Source organism: Plecotus auritus (assembly GCF_963455305.1).
Source record: "Plecotus auritus genome assembly, chromosome: X".
NCBI lineage: Eukaryota > Metazoa > Chordata > Mammalia > Chiroptera > Vespertilionidae > Plecotus > Plecotus auritus.
In genome coordinates this window covers 10746130-10766208 of record NC_137784.1, presented here as the reverse complement: position 1 = coordinate 10766208, position 20079 = coordinate 10746130, and positions in this window count along the sequence as shown.

The window sequence follows — 20079 nt, the reverse complement described above, 5'->3', positions numbered from 1 at the left end:
GGCTGCTCTTTGGAAGATGATATAGTAAAAAGAACTGGCCCCTGCTGGTACTTAAAAGGTGCTGGAAGGGGAGTGTTAATTTATTGCTAATATACACTGTGCTAAAAATAGAAGAAAAATGTCTTTTGTTCCACTTTGCCTTTTGGTGTAAAAAGCAGAGAGGCAGGGCAGGGAATCTAGAGACCTTGCTTAGAGGTCACGTTTTGGTCACAACTTAAACTTGTATCATTGGCTGAGAGGTAGGGGAAATAAATCATTTGTTCTGTGCCAGTGTGGAAGCTTCATGAAGAAGCTGTCCTCTTCAGAGGCCAGGACATGCTTGCCACATTAATGTTGAGGGCATTTATCTCCTGGCCCCAGATCTCCTGACCTTGCATTTGCACTTTCTGCCTGTTCACCTGATTCAGCACTAATGGGCTCTGGAAACCTTCTTCAGAGGTGTATCAGGTCTGCTGGTGACAGTCAGGGAGAAAACAGGCTCAGTATCCCTAAGACCTCATTCCAGGGATCTGGAAAGAGGTTGGGAGAGAAAAATGGTCCTTCATAGAAGCGTCCAATAAATAGTCTTTGGATTGAAGACCTGTGGACTCAGAGTGGCCAAATGGGAATAACATTTAAGGGAGGTGCAAAGAGGCTTCTTCCAGCTTTGGAGAGTTGACTTCTTCTTGCACTTGTATATTTTTAAAGCTGCTATGGGTGCTCAGACCCTGAGAAATGAGCATATCTAAAGCGGAGAATCAGTAGTGTGAGAAGGCTCACTAGATCTTATTGGAGATAGGCCCCTGCAGTACGCTTTTCATGGCTCATGGGGCCCAGTCACCAATTGCTTCCTTCCATAACTGTCAGTGCCAACTCCTAAACTGTCTCTTATTTTGAGGGAGCCAGTAGACCCCCTGGGAATCAGGCTTGACTGCAGTTGGAATAAATTTCAGTCTTTAATTAATTTAATTGACATATTTGGAGTTTCAACTGCCTTTAATATAATCTACCTCTACAAAAACTCTTATGAGTTGAAGCAAATATTTATGTGGAAATAATGTAAAATTGCCTCCCTGGCCAACTTGGAGGAGGGAAAGTGATAGTAGCCAGGGTCTAACTACCTATACTGCTCTTTAGGGAATGCCCAAAATATATAATTCTTTTTCCTAGAGAAAAAATTAAGCACATTTTTCATCTCTTTTTCTCACAGTTCTCTTCTTTGCCCTCTCCTCCTACCCCTTCTGACTTATCTATATTGATTGGAAATGGACTAGTACAATAGGTAAATGAAAAAAAAAAGGCAGGTGGATGGAGCAGTTGGTGAGACAGGCAGTGTGGAGAAGAAGCTGTCATCCTTAAGGAACCAGGAAGCTCCAAGAAGACAGTAAATTTCTCAGTGCTAAGTGTTCCTTCCTCTGGCCTTCCCCGCCTAAGAGTGACCTACTTTCAATTCAGTTATGTCCTATGTTCTTCGTGGCTCAGGCGGAAAGGTCATCCACTCAGCTTTCTGTGACATAAAGAAAAATTAGACAGGGCCTCCCTGAGAGGTCTCCCTCAGAGTGGGCCCTTGGCTGTTCATCATTTGAGATGGGTTCTCTGGCTCCCACGGCATCACTGTTAGCCTGGGGCTGGGTAAGAAAGTTGTGTGTTCTGTCCTTTTAGGATGAAAGGATATAATGCAGGGGTGGAATTAAGCTTTAGAAAGAAAAAGGATACAACAGAAAAATAAAAATAATATGGAATGAAGACCATAATTAGACTGTTATTTTTATGTTGTACAATCAGAAACCACAGATAAAACCTTCTTCCTCCAGTAATAAAAATGTGATTGTCAATCATTGCTGGTGGAGTGATCTTTGAATCTTAAATTGTAGCCAGGCTAACATGGCCTCTGCAGTATAAGCCTATTCTCTTTTTCTTCTTGTCCCCACTTCCTTTCCTTCCTACAAAAATAAAGTGGTCCATATCTCCCAACAATTTAGGTATGACAGTAACCACAAACCCAGTTGAAATGAGAAGGTCATTCCAGCATCAGGCAAATCTTAGAGCTGTGAGCCAAGACATTCAAGTTTGCATGAAACTTACATGAAAACAAAACAAAGAAAAAAACTTGTTTAATCAAAACCTAATACCAGACCAAGTGTAATCCTCATGGATAAATATATTAACTTGTGTCACTTACTGCCTCCCACTCCAATTTGTATCTAGAGCAATCTGTATTTAGAAACTGTTTAGTTTATACAGATTATATATAGCTTCCAGTTCATATATTTGTGTTTGCTAGTCCTGTGCCTCTTGTACTCATAATTGAAGACACACATGGCACTCAGTAAGAAGTTCCTAAAGATTTATCAAAGGAGAGGAAGAGGCAAAAATAAAATGGTGAAACAGCTTTCCATGAAATGATAAATTGGGTTAGTAGAAAAGTCTTAGCTTTATTTTTCCATTTTTACCCTATGCTACAAATGAGATGTGTGACTAATTATACCCACTCTAAAGCTTACAGCAATGAAAGGATAGAATGTTTAAAACCCCTTGGTCCTCTCTGCCCTTAGCAATCACACTTAAAGGGCTCCTGTATGGAGCATTTAACAACTATGACCAGGGCCAGCCCATGAGATGACCTGGTAGTATTTTTTTTTTGCCACCAAAGTATTACAATAGGGGAAAATTCAATGCTGAGCCAGGACAACTGGTCAGCCATGGCTGCTTTCTCTCTGAGATGCTGAGTAGGTCATAGTAAGGTTGATAGAACGTGGATGTCTCATCTGTGGCATCAGTAGGATTACATTTAAAAAACTGCTAAGTCTCTTCCATTGAAATATTCTAGGACTTTGAAGTAGAATAACATTTTCTTTGACCTAATTTTTCTTTTAGGGAGATGTAAATAAAATTAAATGTGATAGTTCAGTTGAAATATTAGATGACCTGTCTTTGGGCCACAGCTATGATGTCGGATGAACTGGTAAGTAGTTTTTGTGGATCACAGGTTCCTCTGAGTCTGATGAAAACTTTGAATGCTCTCCTCAGGAAAACATGTATGCCTATTTATGCTCACTTTGTATGCTGGGTTTCCAGTTTCCAGTTCAGAAATGCCAGATAGGAGATTTCCAAGCCTCACCCAAGTTGTAGAGATCTGTAGCTCCATTATACAGCTCCAGGCTGCAAAATAGTTTTAGCATTTACTAGTTAATTAAGCACTTTAGCTTCCAAGATTTCAGGCCAGAGGTGAGGGGCAGCTCTCATCACCTACTCACTCTTGCTCCCAGGTCTTTTCTGCTCTACCTTCCTCCTGAGTTACATCCTGGTTAACATAACTAAAAATTACTTGTTAACATATACTATGGGCCTTACACATAAAGTTTAAATATTAATGTATTTAATTCTTACAAAAACCCTAGGACATAGATAATATTGCCATTCCCTTATTATAAGCGAGAAAACAGAGGCACAGAGGGATTAAATAGTTTTTCCAACATGAGTGGTGAATCTTGGTTTTAGACTCATCAATCTGTCTTCAGAGTCTGTGCTCTTAACCACCATGCCTGTTTCTAAAGTATTTGGGTAATGGAAATTTAGAAACAAAGCACATTCTGTGAAAATTCTTCCAGTTGTGCACTTATGATATGTGCATATTTCTGTATGTACTAGTATATTATACTTCAATTTAAAAAATTACATGCCATGGCTGGTTTGGCTCAGTGGATAGAGTGTTGGCCTGTGGACTCAAGGGTCCTGGGTTCAATTCCGGTCAAGGGCATGTACCTTGGTTGTGGGCTCATCACCAGTGGAGAGTATGCAGGAGACAGCTGATCAATGTTTCTCTCTCATTGATGTTTCTCTCTCTCCCTCTCCCTTCCTCTCCGTAAAAAGTCAATAAAATATATTTTAAAAAATTACAATTAAAAATATTTAAAATCTACTGTATCAATTGGGAATAGTTTTGGCAGCAAGAAAAATCTCGTGAACAGTGACTTAAATCAGAGGGGTATTTATTATTTGTTTAACAAGGAGATGGGTGGTCTCAGAGTTGATTTTGCAGCTCAGTGGCATCCCAATAACCCAGGCTCCTTCTTCTCTCCTTCTTGCCCATTTTCAGTATTTCCTCATGGTCACAAGATGGTTACTATGTCTCCAACCACCACATCTGCATAGGAAATGGTGGACAGTAAAGGATATCTCACATACTTCTCTCCTTCTGCAAAGCCTCCCCACAGATAGTCCCTTATCAGAATTTGGTAAAATGGCCACTTTTATATAAGGGAAACTGGAGAAGTGAGTGTCTGACTTTTCCAGCCTCTATGGGCTGTGATGGAGAAGGGAGAAGGGGTGAGAATGAACATTGGGTATCTCTGAACAGTGTCTGCTACACAGTCTCTGGATAACAACACTTCCACATTAAGTGAGGTAGAGAGGCACAGAAGTGAAAGGACTGAGATCAAAGGTAGCCAATTACTACTTTTCTCCAGATCAGGAAAAAGCCTCTCACTTATTCCTTCAGAAGAAGGTATAGAATATAGCTGATAGTAAAAACTATTTGGAAAAAAAAACATAAAGAGATATCATTATATCCATATATCAAAATGGCGGAAAAAAAATTGGCTTTTGGTGGTGAATGAAAAAAACAACACTATTTGGAGTTGCAGATTTGAAAGTCTCTCCCATCAAATTGGAGGAATGAGCTCTTAACCAATGGCTTAACTTGAGCCTTTGAAAAATGGCCATTTCATTATCTTTCTTAATGGAGTATACATAAAGTATAGTGTGTCTCCCAGACATCAGGCTAGATTTAGCCAGATGGTGCAAGTTTTCCAAGCTTCTACTAATTCTCATGCATTTTAGCAGTTAAAATGCCTAAAGGGAATACCATTCTGGTAGGAGGAGAAAAGCAGTTGGTTAAGTGGTCTTACCCTCAGCTTTGTGTCTGGATGGCAATGATCCTTCCTGTGTTCACATTATCTACTAAACTTCTTAAAATTCATGTCTGGGGAGGAAAGAATTTTTCTGCAGCTTTCAAGAAGCCTATCACCACAGTGTTTGGTTTGTGGGGTTTTGTGTTAGTTTCAGTTCACCCAGAAGAAGATATTGACATAGGAATCTGCTACAAATAGTTTCTTTGTGTGATGACAGAAACAATGTCAAGGAGTGGGGAAGTGAGACAGGGAAGGGAAGGCAGCAAGCAAAGGGTGCATAATCAAGTCAGTTACCACATTGGTTGAGTAGAACTTGATCGCTGGGAAATTATGGGGAGTTAATGTAAAATGCATGTTTCAGGGTTCTTGTACCCTAGAGGGAGAGAGCTGATGTATTTATATAAAACTCTCCACTATTATTGGAGAATAGCTCACTCTAAATGGTGTTAATTCCCTGATGTTGCTGTCCTACCACACAGGTAGACAAATCTGGCTTCAGAGGTGAGGAACAGCATTCAGACAAGAAACTGTAGGTGCTGACATTCTGAAGTGGTGAGGATAAGGAGATTTACGTTTCTTAGAACAAAAGGTTAGACCTGAGGGAGACCTTAAATGTCATAATGTCTAGAGCACTCTGTTCTTCCTCCTGCCAATTTTATAATCAAAGTAACTGTGGCCCAAATAGGTGAAGTTTCACCTAGGCAGTGAGTGGCTGGACTGCAATGACCACCCAGTTCTCTCACCTTTTCATCTTAGAGTCTAAGATTTAGACTCTTCCATCCCTGCCATGTTATTCACAAACCAAGGGGATATTTAAAATAATAAAAGATTATTGCTAGGTTGAATTGTAATGAAATTTAGAAAATATTTTTCTTTGTGTTATTAGGGATATGTGCACATTAAGAGAATATAATTGTTAAAATTAATAAAATGGTTATGGGACAAAGTAAAAATAATCACAAATACTTTTTTCTCTGCACATACACCTCTTCAACCTTAAATGAACTTCCCACAGCTGTGAGCAAGACTGTTCTCAGTTCTGGATCCTTCTGCTATGCCCTTTGAATAGTCTTTGTGGTCTTCAGCTTAAAGTCTGTCCATTTGACTATTAAATACGAGACACCATGTTTTGTAGCCAGCACCATCCTCTTTTAACACTCCTAATGCTTTTTAAAAAAATTTTTTATTGATTAAGGTATCATATTTTTGTGCTCATCCCCCCATTCCCCTCCCGAACCCTTCCCCACACATGTCCCCACCCCCCTGTTGTCTGTGACCACTGGTTAGGCTTATATGCATGCATACAAGTCCTTTGGTTGATTTCTCCCCCTTACCCCCACCCTCCCCTACCTTCCCTCTGAGGTTTGACAGTCTGATCAATGCTTTTTAAAAATACATTGAGGTTGATCTCTTCCCAAGAATTTATAAAATCTTATGTCCTACAGGGAACAAAGAAACCCTGCAGGTGGAGCTCTAAGATATGAGAGTGTTTAGGAAAATCTTAGGGAAGAAGAAGGCTCTGCTTCACAAGGAAGTCTCAAGTGGAACATTTGGCCAGTGTTTCTCTCCAGATGCTCTACTCTCTGAGCTGCAAAGTCTGCTGTTCACACACTTCCGGGGGCTCCTTGGGCTCATCAGGTTCTCTGTTCCATTCTCCTTTTCTCTAATCTTCTCACCCCACTCGTCCATTTCTCTTAATCTAGGAAGAACTTAATTCAGTGTCAGAGATCAAAATAAATGGGGCAGAAGCAAAGTGAGTCATATAATTTTATAAAAAGTGTTCAGATTGACTTCTGACTCTTAAGCAGAATTTGACAACTTTTTACCCACAAGTTCATGGGTAGATATTCTATATATCTTTCTTTTATAGAATAATATGTATAATGTAAAGTGTAGAATTTTAAGATGTATAGCTCAATGAATTTTAACAAAGTGAGCACACGATGTAACCACCACCCAGGTTAAGGTGTGCATTACCAGCACCAGAGGCCTGCTTCATATCCCCCATCATTACCAACACCTCAAAAGTAAAGATAATCTTTCACCATAGATTTGTTTTGCATATTTTTGAACTTTATATAAATATGGAATTGCACAGCATGTACATTTTTGTTTCTGGCTTCTTTTGCTCAAGGTTAGGTCTGTGAGACTCATTCATTACTGTAAGTAGCAGTAACTTATGTCTCTTTTATTGCTGTAGAGTATTCTATTGAATAAATTAACTACAATTTATCTTTCTTTTGTTGTTATTAATCCTTACTTCAAGATATTTTTCCATTGATTTTTAGAGAGAATGGAATGGAGTGAGAGAGACACATTGATTGGTTGCTTCCCACACTTGCCCTGACCAGGGCTGGGGATCGAGCCTGCAACTGAGGTACATGCCCTTGACCAGAATTGAACCTAGGACCCTTCAGTCTGTAGTCTGATGCTATATCCACTGAACCAAACCTGCTAGGGCAGCTACAAGTTATCTTTCCATGAAGCATCTTAGTATTGAACTTCAGAAGATCATTGGGATTGGATTGAATCATAATTATATTTAGATATTTATACCTAAAAAACATTTATCAGCAGATGGACTATGGCCAATCAAATCTATTTATTTAGCTAGCATGTATATGAAGCTTAGCATATGTCAAACATTGACATAAGTACTTTATAAATAGGAACTCATTTAACTTTCATACCAACACTCTGAGGTAGATTACTATTTTTATTCCCATTAAATGGATGCCAAAGCTTAAGCATGGATTGGTTAAGTCACTTGCTTAAAGTCACATAGGTAATATCCAGAAAACAAGAAAGTTCTGACCAATGGAACTGGTTTAGATCATGTTTCTACTGTGCCCCTTGTATAGACTTCCATTACATCACTTAGAACACTGTAGTATAGCCCGTTATCTTTCTTTTTGCTCCTGTAGACTATGAACTTAAGCACAGGATCTGTGTCTTATTTTTTGTCAGTGTAGGTTCAGTGAACATACTGGGGACTTTGCTGAAGTAAATGGTTGTGATGAATGAGTTAGTTTGGGGCAATGGACTCATAAACACCTTTTCTTACAGTGCCTGATTTACTTATATTTTCCTGTGAAAACTGGAGGAGCAGGCTCTGCAAGGAGATAGGGAGGAGAAAAAGAAAGGGAAAATGGAGAGGCTGTACAGCCCATCACTTGCTGGTTAATCATGCAAACTGGCCAGAACAGTTTTTAATTCTTAAACCGGAGGAGAGAGTGAGGAGGAAGAGTATAGAGCTGTGCTGTCCAATAAAAATATAACATGAGCCACATGTGTAATTTAAAATTTTCCAGAAGCCACATTTTAAAAAGTGAAAGAGAAACAGATGAAATCAATTGAAATTATATATTTTATTTAATCCAATGTATCCAGAGCAGTATCATTTCAAGATGTGATTAATATAAGAATTATTGATGACACATTTTAGATTCTTGTTTACTATATCTTCAGAATCTACAACACATCTTAACTCAGATCGGTCACATATCAAGTACTCTATAGCTACATGTGTCTACTGGCTACTACAATGGAACAGTGAAGGCTTAAAGCCTTGTTACTCAAAGTGTGGTCCTTGGACCAGCAGCATCACAGCAGGAAGTTTCCTAGAAATGTGGACTCTCAGGCATCACCTCAGTCTTACTGAAAATCAAAACTTGGATATGCTTAAATAACAAATGGCTGTTTCCAAAGAAAAAAACAAAACATGCCTGCCCTTTAAAGAGCTCCTGGGGTAATTTGTTTGCACATCAAAGTTTTAGAAGCCAACCTAGTGATCAACTACATTGAGAGGGTATTTTCTAATGAACGACAGATAATAGTTCCCTAACCCTCAAATAACAACCACAGGGTCTCCCTTTAACTTCATTTGTTAACTTCCTTCTCTTCTTTTCCTCCTTTCCCCATTTTCCTTCCTCTCTTGCTTTTTTCCCTTTAGCTGGTTCCCACATTTAAAAAGAAAGCTTTTTCAAATCAATACTGCTGCTTCTTTCAAATGACAGTGCCAAGCTATTAAATTCTGCCAGCTCATCCTTTGTGAATGAAGGGAAGTAGATTCAGTCACAGCCCTATCTTTCTGCCACTTTTCTGTATTAAATGTCCTCCAATTAGTTAGTATGTGCTGTGGGTCTCCTGCAAGAACCCCTGCTGGTTTATGTCACTTGTGCATTAACCTCATTGGTTACCAAACATCCCTATTATTAAGCCATTAAAAGCCAGGCTTGTTCATCTGCCAGCCCTTTAATTTCTTTTTCCATCTTCTGGATGATTTTCCCAGATGGAATTTTAGTAATTCTCTCCACATTCATCTTCTCTTTTATCTTGCAGGAATTTATTTCCTCTGCAGCCCTCTTTTATTTCTCCTTCTCTGTCCCATTCCTCCTCACCCCTACAGTGTGCTGTTTTTCTGTGATTTTTTCATACCACTCTCTCTCCCCAGGAGAAGGTAATTACTTGGTTGAGAACAGGTTGGTTATAGCTGTGTGTGTATTCACCAAGCTGGAGCCTCGTCAGCAAGGGTGTTTCCAGCCCCTGCTAGCTCAAGCGACATTTGGCAAGTCATCGCTTTCTAACCCCATCCAATTGTTTCTGCCAGTTTGATGAAATTGCAAAGCAGGTTGCAATATTGGCAATTTGAAAATGGGTATTGCATAGGATTATATACCCATGTTTGAAAACATGTTTTTGTATATCTTGTCCACCTTACCTGAGTGTTTTTAAAGAGTAATGAGATATAATTTTAGTAATGTGTGTGTAGTATTAAGCTTGTTGTTTTTCTTAGAGTGAAAATTCAGGATGAAAACAGAAATGCTCAGCCTGTGCTTTATTTTCAAGTTGACATTTCAGCAAGGAGGCAATGGAAGCTTTCCATTTTGCCAGAGCTGGTAGGTCAAATCTGCCCACCTCTTGTTTTTGTATGGCCAATAAGCTAAGAATAGTTTTTACATTTTTTAATAATTGAAAATGATTTTTGATACCTAAAATGACATAAAAGTCAATTTCAGTGTCCATAAATCGAGTTTTTTTTGGCACACAGTGATCCCATTCATTTATCTATTGTCTTTGGATGCTTTCATGCTACAATGCCAGATTTGCGCAGTTACAACAGACGGTATGGACTGCAAAGCCCAAAATATTGATCCTCTGCTGCTATACAGACAAACCTGGCCCTTGGTCATAGGGTACTGGTTCTGAACTTAGGCTACATCTTGGGGAGCTTTAAAAATATAGATGCATGTGTCCTAAACATACTGGTTTAATTGTTTGGAGGTGTATCTTAGAAATTGGCCATTTAAAAATCTCTTCAGATAATTATCCTTTGCACCAAGATTCAGAACCACATAGCCCAGTGTAAGTAGATGTAAAAGTATTCATTCTTGATGATTTGAGGACCTAAAAAATATTTGCTCCCTTACGTAACATGGATATACTAACCTCATTGCCTTCCTTTGCTCTAATCAAGCTGTTTCTGATTCTTGCCTGCTTGCCTAGCTCTCATTTCATGCCCTCTCCCCATCTGAGTGTCTTTTTGGCTCATATGTGTCCAGACACCATTGAAAAAAATCAAGGAAAGCAAGGTTGAATGATGGTCACTCCTAATTTTAGGCCACATCATTTGGACTTCGATTAGGAATATAGCTCCTCTGGGTGGAGGAAGGCCATGGTACCTGGTGAATACGTAGCTGAGAAAGTCCCTTCTTCAACAATCTAGCAACATTCTACTTACCTCTCTTCCAAGATGAAGCCCAAGAATGGACTTCGTATGTGACCCTTTCTGCCTATACTCTCACCCTCAGACCTGGTAGAAGTGTCACCTCCAACCTTTGTATCCCTATTGCAACCCATACAGACTTTCCTCCGGCAGCTGGGATACCAACTGGAATTTACAGGTTTACACGCCTGTCTAATTCTGTTAGAGTGTTGTTTGGTTGAGGGCAGGGCCATGTCTTATTAATCCCTGTGTTCCTTGCTCTCAGAATCATGCTTATTATACAGCAGGTGCTCAATACATATTTTTAATAGAGGGAAAGAAGAAAAAAATCTTTATTTTCTTAGGACATCAAGGTGTTTCCTGAAATGCCTTTATTGACATTGGCAGTTACAGGTTGGAGCAAAAACTTGTTTTGGAGATAGCACTTTAAGGAAAATCACTGAAAGATAAATTCCTAGTTTTAGCAGAAAGCTTTGACTCTCCTATGGCAAGGAGAGTCATAGGGGTCTTTACTGAACAATATCAAATTAAATGGGACCAGCCACTACACTGAAGGCTAGGCTTTATTGAAGATAGGCAGGGCTACTCCAGGAAGGGGCTCACCAGGGGTGCCTAACACATAGTGTGTGACAAATAATTGTTGAATGAATGAATAAATGAATGCATGAATAAATTAATCTATAGGACCTAAAGCTCCAATTTCTTTCATCTACTTTGGTGTTCAAATCCAACACACAGTTCACTATAATTGATTAATCTAATGTTCCAAGTATTCTTAACTTCAGACCCATAGACCCTTAATTGGTCCATGAACAGAATTTAAGGAGTCTATAATTGTGCGTGGAAAAAAATCTTCTTTATTTTCACTAACCTTTAACTGAAACAGGTTTCCTTCCATCAAAATGTAGGCAATAAGCCATAGTAGTATATTAGCAGGGCCTGTGATTTTGTCAGTAGTAGAATCGTTTATGCTCATCAGCAATTCAGAATTATCGTAGTAATTATACCTGCCCCCAGATTTTGATATTGCATGTGTTAATAAAGAAGCACACATATTACTATTTCATAAATGTATTGAATGGCCAAGTTAATTAACCTGAATAAATGCATTAAAATTCTAATACCATCATTTTTAGATAACTGGTTTCCTTTGTAATCCTACATATTTTAATTTATACATTTTAAAACATTCTTAGATGGGGTTTCTAGGCTCTACCACACTGCCAAAGTATGCCCTGGAACACACAGGGGAGGTTAAAAACAAGGTTATAAACCATTATCTAGTACCAGTTATAGAGGCGGATCCAATTGGTAAAATTACATCAAGCCATACACATATTTTGAGGCATATTATACTTTAATAAAATGCTTTTTAAAATTGGTCTGAACCAGTCTTGAAAATCCCATATCAGTAATTAATTTACTAAAGGATATATGTCCCAATCTGGGCCAAAGAGACATAAGAAGACATTTTGCCAAGGGTACTAGAAAGGAGACATGGAGAGAGAAGCCCCTTTTGTTCTTTCTGAACTTTGTTATGTCTGCATGTTATAACTGGAGCTATTATGGCCATCCCACAAAAGGGTACAGAGCCAAGTGGAATTAGAGATTCAACATAATGTGCCTGGAGTCTGCCTTCTGCACATATTGTAATTAAATTAGTATATTTTCTCATTGTTTAAATCAATTTGAGACTGATTTTTCTGTTACTTGCAACCCAATGCATCCTGACTAATATAGAGATGTGAAGACATAAATGTGAATTATCTTTTTACAGCTCATTCTTTGATTTAGACTATGACTTCCTGAAGTTTTTGTTTCCTATTGTGTCTACATGAAACTCCAGAATATGACCACACTGTGATTATGTAGTCTAAGCATGAATATCACATGATCTTTTCTTGTCAAATACTTGGACATCCACTGGTTGGGAGGTATACATTGTCGACTCTAATGCTGTGGAGGAAAGTGAAAGGGAAGCAGTTCTACTCATGCCATACATGGAGAACATAAACAAACATGATTAGTACCCATGAAGTTAATAAGATTGTTTTCTTCCAGTGCTGGGTATAAACCATTTCTCAAACATAGATGAGGTAGGAATCTCCTACAAACACCCTCTCAGATTCTGCTCCTACAGTGAGATGGTTGTTGAGCTCAGGGGCTGATTCCTTGCTAGTGCTGATCTCCTGTTCACATGGACGTTGGCCAACCACCCCCCTGACTGAGCACACAGCAGCTAATATGCACTGATAGACAGTGATCCAAATAAATATCCCCCACCCCAATAAAAAATACACACATATTAGTACATACAGTTTCTGTCTGGTGACAGGTGGAAAGTGTCACCAATGGCTATAGAGTGAGTGGGCTTGGGAAATCTGGGCTTCAGGTTCATGCATTGCTGCCACATATGCAAGATGGACTACACATGGCAGTAGCCACATGGTTATTGCAAGTGCTCTGGGTGACTGTTAAATTGAAACCAGAGTAAAGGTGGATCCTAGCTATGATATTGTAGACCTGTGAATAGTGAGAGAAAGAATGTAAATGTTTAAGATTTAAAAATATGAGATCGGGAGAGTGTATAATACTTCTCAGTCTCTCACTGTTCTATGTGACTCTAAACATCAATTCCTGCTAAATAGTTAGTGTTCTTGACACTAAATGCTATAGAGGCAGCTTTACCTCCATATATGTTTTCCACAATCAGAATAATTTTTGATAAAATATGCACAAATTGTGAGTCAGGGATGAAGAGAATAATTAGAAAAGAAAGATAAGGGAGCTAAAGTAGATGGCAAAAGAGTGACACACTGCCTAGGGTGACATTAAGAAGACTGAGGCAAAGCCAATTAGAGGGCAGGAGTGAAGATGTGTTGTAGCCAGGTTCATGATGTGCTTGACCACAAAGACTTCAGGTCAGAGTCAAATCTCTGTAATTGTCATTGAAGGAACATATCACAGCTGGGAGACAGGAATGGTTCTGGGTAAGTCAAGGATTTTCCCTCCATGGTTGACATACAGATTCACTTCTCCTTACAGGTTCAAGGAGCAATTAATTAGTCAGGGTTCCAGTAGGTCTTTCTTCCTGAGGGGAAACTTAGAAGAGTGAGATTAATATGATATCCTTTATCTCCTGTTGCTGCAGTTTGACTTGGGGCTGCAAATGGTTAATTGTTATCTTCCTGTTCCACAAACTTTTAAAAATCCCATTCACCCTAGGCTACCATGTCTTCTGGTCTCAGTGGCTTGCCTAGTAATATAACAAACCCTCATTCCTAAGTAGTCTAAGCCCCAGTAACTATTCCCTTCTGAGACTGAGGTTGATGCATGTATCTATTCATAGTCACAGTAGAGCAAGGGAGTATCACCAGGTACCCAAGCATATCACCTGGATTCCATGAATGTCCCTCCATACCCCTGCTGTATGAAAGCAGCTGCACCTTCTCCTCCTGATCAAGGTCAATTACCCCTGTAAGATGATGATTCCACTGTCTGCCTGAGTGACATAGGGAGCACAATGTCCAGGTGGCAGCTACAGCTTTTTGTGTCCTCTGAAGGGGAATTTGGGTGGCAAGAGTGTAGCCCCTTTGGGATATCCTAATTGTGCAGAGCCCAAAGTTGACGGGGTGGAGGCACAAACTCCCTCGATGGGTCACTGGGAATAATGACAAATTGGATCACTCATATTTCCACTTCTTGGTTCCCAGATCCACATGTTTTTCCTGTCGGGGACACAGCACCATATAAAGGTCTCTGATTCAGTGTGTATACTCAATTCTTGAAGATGGCACTCCATCCTCAAGTCTTGCCTCTGAGCTGGCACTTCAGTTGTACCTTCAGCAGGCAATTCCATTGCTCTATATCAAGGGTATGGAACGTCCAACCTGTGTACTATATAAGGCCCGCAAAATCATTTGGTCTGACCCTGCCAAGGCATTAGGGATGAGTTAATGCAATGTTTGATCAAATATAGTAGGCTAATTTTTAAGTTGATAATTATATATGACTTGTGAATGATGTTATAAATATCCAAATGGTCCTTGGCAGAAAAAAAGTCCCCTACCCCTGCTCTTTATAAAGGCCAGTTGCATTGTGAATGGTTTGGTATGTATACAGCCAGTAGATCCTGTTATTATGGGCCTCCTCCCCCATCTCTTGTACTATGAAATGAAGCATCCTGATCAGATGCTGTTATATGGGATTGTGTCCTTGTGGATAAGGCATTTTTAAGCCCCCAGATAGTGGCACTGGCTGAGGCTCTGCAGGGAGAAAAGGCAAACCCATATCTGGAATAACTATTTCCGTGGAAATGAATAGCTAGATTTTTCAGGATGGAAGGGACCCACATGAAGTCAACTGCTACCAGGTGGCCAATCAATTTCCTCAAAGAAAAGTAGCACATTGGAAGCTAAACATTGGTCTATGATGCTAATAGGTTAAGCATCCTGAGGTGGCAGTAATAGATTTCTGTTGGGCCCATGTGTCACCTTCATCTCTGCCACCACAGTTATTCCATTAGTTTCATCATACAAATACTATGGTGGCCAATGACAAAGGCTGGATAATATCAATTGGCCAGGTCATTTTGTCTGCTTTGGTTGTGCAGTGCCTTTCTAATGGGTGTTAACATAAGAATCATTAATCTTTACATTTTGTACCCACTTCCATATGTCCACCCACATGACAGAATTACTCACCAGGTACACCCAAACACACGAAGGGGGCCAAGAAGTGTATTCTAATTTATATGTTCAGAAAATGGAGAGCAACAAATATTTGGAGAATAGTGGTAATGACTACCACAGTCCCCATCTGTTATACTCTGTCAGAAGAGTCTCAAAGCAAGTTCTTTCTCTAATGTTCCACAGAGTTTTAGTGAAAGTACATGTTTACATATAGCTTTTGTTATTCCTAAAATCTAAGCAATGTTTTTTTGGCATTGTGTTAGAGACAGTATAGCTATTGGGTTTTACTCAGAACACTATTCCCTTATGCTTTGTTACTGGTAAAAGCATGTTATTCCTAGTGGTTTTTCATCCTGTTTGGGAGGGATTTTTTAAAAGCCACTGTTCTATATTCATGCAAATAAGCTTCTGGTGAGCCCACCCAACTGGCTGATGGTCAAGCCCCTGCACATCTGAATCCCACTGAGACACAAGTCTGGCCTCCCACCACACTTATATTACTATTTATATATATATTGGCCCTTAATTGATTCTCCAACTATAAGCTTCTTGAATGCTGAGATTGTCTCCTTTCTCTTTATAACCCCAATTCCTAGGTTAATATCCTACCCATATAAAATGCTTTGTAATATTTGTCATTGGTGATGAAGTGATTCTACAAAGCAAACAAAATGGGTTTTATGACAAAGATAGCCAACCATGCAAATAATGCAAGGCAAACAGTTCTCAAGGATAAACAGGACCCGGGGCACCCACTGATCTGATACGTGTGCTCTGACCTCTAGCAAATGGAACCTCTGTGTGTTGAGCCCTGTGAGTTGGAGGGCTTGGTTGACATTTTATATGGCTAATGTTCAGAGGACTTCAGCTCCTCAGGATGGCTTTATTGAATCTGAATCCCAGAAAGCAGGACAACCTTAGCCAAGTCCATGTCAATTAAAAGAGTGTAACTATTTTATTTTATGTGCAAGACCATAAGCTCCTCAAGGTAACATTTTCAAGTTGAAAAAATTGGTCTTCAGGGCTGTTGCTTTCTATTTCTATTCATTTTCCTATTTTAACTTGCACCCCCAAACCAGAAGCAAAGACAAAATGCCTTCTATTTGGGGAAACCAAGAAATTGTTTTGATATTTTCTTTTATGACTCAAACCTATATATTACTGGTTGCTACAGCGTTATTTCTCCCTGCACACTCATCATTCATAGCTACAGGGGTGAAAATATTCCAAAATAGTATGTAATGTCTGTTACACATTTAGATTCATAAATTTTGGTTGTCAAGCTGGTGATTTAATAGAAACTTATAGGTTCATTGGAGAATGTTTTTAGGTTCATTGGAGAATGTTTTTAATGCCTAGTTGTTGTTGTTGTTGTTGTTGTTTTGTAAAAAGTTTGTGTGTGTGTGTGCATGTGTATATGTATGTTCTTTTTACTTTTCTCTTCTTGAAAATGTTATTTCTTTATAATATAGTCCTACTTTATTTAACAAGGTTGGGGTCTAACAAATTTTGGCAATAGGCTTAAGGTAAATTAAGGAAAATGCATTTATTATCTTAAGAGTCATGAGGAAAGCATCTTGATTTCATATCCATGATGTTGATAATAAACCCAAAGCCTCAGTCCTATTACATTAGGCATATGTTGAATATGGGATTTCTCATTTTAACATACTATTTCTTTGGGAGTATAAGTCATAGGTATTAAATTAGCCCTCTGAGAATTCAGGTTGTTAAAAACCTAAATTCATTTGAGTAAACGTTAAAGATCTTATTTGTTTTATTCAATAATTCATGAATCAGGAAGTATCCCATCTAGCAGATAGAAAAGAACTTTGAGAAGCTGTACAAAATGAAAGCCTCTTATAGGCAGAAGAGAGTGGGAACTAGGATATTATAGTAGCAAAGAGCAGATTAGTTGTGGAAAGGCCACTTTCCTTTAGGGAACAGCAGAGGTCCATCAGGCAAATAAACTCACTAGTGCTAACCAGGTAATTCCAAATTGACTGGCTCAAGATTCTATTCTTGGGGGAGGCTGAAATTGTAAATAACTTAAGTCTTCATTTGGTGACATGGGGCTTAGCATAAGCAACTCTATTTGGGGCTCGTTGTCTTGTTTTTAACAAGGTTTGTGCCATTATGAATGCATTTTCGTCTTTCACTCAACATTCATTCAACACATACTGATTGAGAACCTGCAGGGCTCCAGGTACCAGTCTAGATCATGGGGACACAACAGGGAACAAAATGGTCACATATCCCTGCTCTCATAGAATCTGTGTTCCCATGCCTCTTCCCTCTGATTGTTAGGACTTTAGGACATTCAGAGCCATATTGGAGGCCACCCCCAACAGCTCCAAAAGACCTGATGAAAGATGTTTTGAGTTTGAATAAGGCTGCTGGATATCTGATTTTCTAACCCTCATCTTCTCTTTACTGAATTTTCTCAACTTTTTCTTTTTCTCTTTGGATACTATGTGCATTTTCTATGTTGTAAGCTACTAAAAATCCTTTATGAAATGGGGTGATATATAAATAACTCATTAAATGTGGGGCTGGAGAAATTGGGACCAGAGCCAATGCAGTAAAGTTATAGGGAATCAATGCTTATTCTCATATACAAATAGTCTAATGTCCTTAAGTGAAATGGCTCATCGAATATAGTGATTTTTCTGACACTGATATTGGCAGTTCACCTTGTTTGGGGAATTTTGACATGGTACCTCATTATATCAAAGGTGTTTGTGCTAGATAACACCTCAGGTGCCTTTCAATAATTGAATTGTATACAGATTTCCATGATTTCAATTCTTTTGTCAAGAATAATGGCTCCTCCTTTTTCCACCAGCCCCAATATCTATTGGAGCAGATGAATTGTCTAGGGGAGATGGTGATTCTAAGGAATCCTTTATGTCAGGGTAGGGAGAGTTTTGAAGAGGAAGAGGGGCTTCTTCCAAAAAAGCAGCCCAGGGCTCAAATCCTCCACCTGGGATGTATTTTGTGATACTCACTGAAGTCTAAACTCCTGCTTTTTCTTCTAACTTATCTTGATCCAATTCATGCTTTTCTTTAGATGAATAAAATACCCCTGTATTTATAGTGGATTCCATAAACCAGCCAGCTGTGATATTTTTAATATAAGCAGCTACTCTCTGAGCCAACACAGAGTAAAAGAGGCCGATTTGTATTTTTACAGCCAGATATGAAACCAGATTTTAATAATTTGGGAAGTATGTGCCACCACTTGTGATCCTAGGGGTGCTAATTTTTAAATGAGCCCTTAAAGATTGCAGATACTACATGAATAAAACTCTGAAAGGTAGCCACTTACTCAAAAACATGACATTTTAAGGAATTAATTGATTTTGATTTCAATATGAAATATTGGCACTTGTGGCAATACTACCATGTGAATAGATAGAGGCAGCATTTATGACCTTTTTAACTACATTCCATTCACTAAAAAATGACAACTATGCTAAATAAATACTTTCATCCTTGCTGCAGGCTTCTCCCAATGAGAGCTTTTAGCAAAGGGCATAGAATCCTGCCAATAAATAACAAAAAATTATTATCCCCACCATCATTTTACAGTCTTGCCCTCCCCACCAGAAAAACACAGAGAGCAGAATAGATAAAATCAACCTGCTTTGCTCAGCACCAAGGATATATTATTACTCAAACTGGGTGACTAAGGGGGAGATTAGTCCAGGAGAAATACACAGACTGAAAATGGCATTTCCCCAGACATGTTTCTTGGTCATTGTTGCTGTCATTGTTGTTATTCCAATTTCCCACTCTAATTGCTGTCTGCCACAATTTTTCCAATGCCATAGAAATCAGAATTGTCTTCACCTTCTGAAGTCACTGAATAACAGAAACCTCTGGAGTCAAATGCCATCTCAATGGAATCATTTCTGTATTCCGTTTGTGGGACTGAACATTCCTCTCCTGTATAAGAGAGACTCGGATGCTTTAAAAAGAACAGCTCAGACTCCTTCAATTGAGGAAGGAAAAGAGACAGATCCAGAAAGAGCTTAACTGGAATGAAAAGCATTTTCCTGGACTCTGCTCTCCTGAATTAATCAGGTCCAGCATATGCAGCTTAAAGAGCTTGCAGGGGGAAATTCCTTTCTGGTATGACCTAGTATTTCTGGCCAGGCTTCATACACAGAAGTGGTGTCTAGTCTTTGGTCCAGGGCATTTCAACCAGAATAAACACACACACACACACACACACACACACACACACACACACACACACACAACTGTTTGCCATTCCTATAAGGAACTTTAATAATCTGAAAGGAAATCACAAGATGTGTGAAAAGACCCAAATTTCTCTCCATTCGTGGTTTCAAGGATTATTAGTATAGTGATTCTTGAAATTACAATTATAGTACACAAAGTTTCTCAGACAAAACCCAACTATTCAACTTGGTTCAAGAAAAGGATCAGGGAGAGCTCCAGCTTTTATTTCAAAGAACCTCAGCTCTGCCTTCTTTGTTTAAGTCCTTGAGGAAAATACCATGCATTGGAGGGTTTAAAAATGTATTTTCCTCCTTAGTAAGCATGTCTTTTTAATATTTTAAAAATATATTTTTATTTATGTCAGAGAGGAAGGGAGAGGGAGAGAGAGATATAAACATCAATGATGAGAGAGAATCACTGATTGGCTGCCTCCTGCATAGCCCCACTGGGGATCGATCCCACAACCTGGGCATATGCCCTGACCGGGAATTGAACCATGACCTCCTGGTACATAGGTCGATGC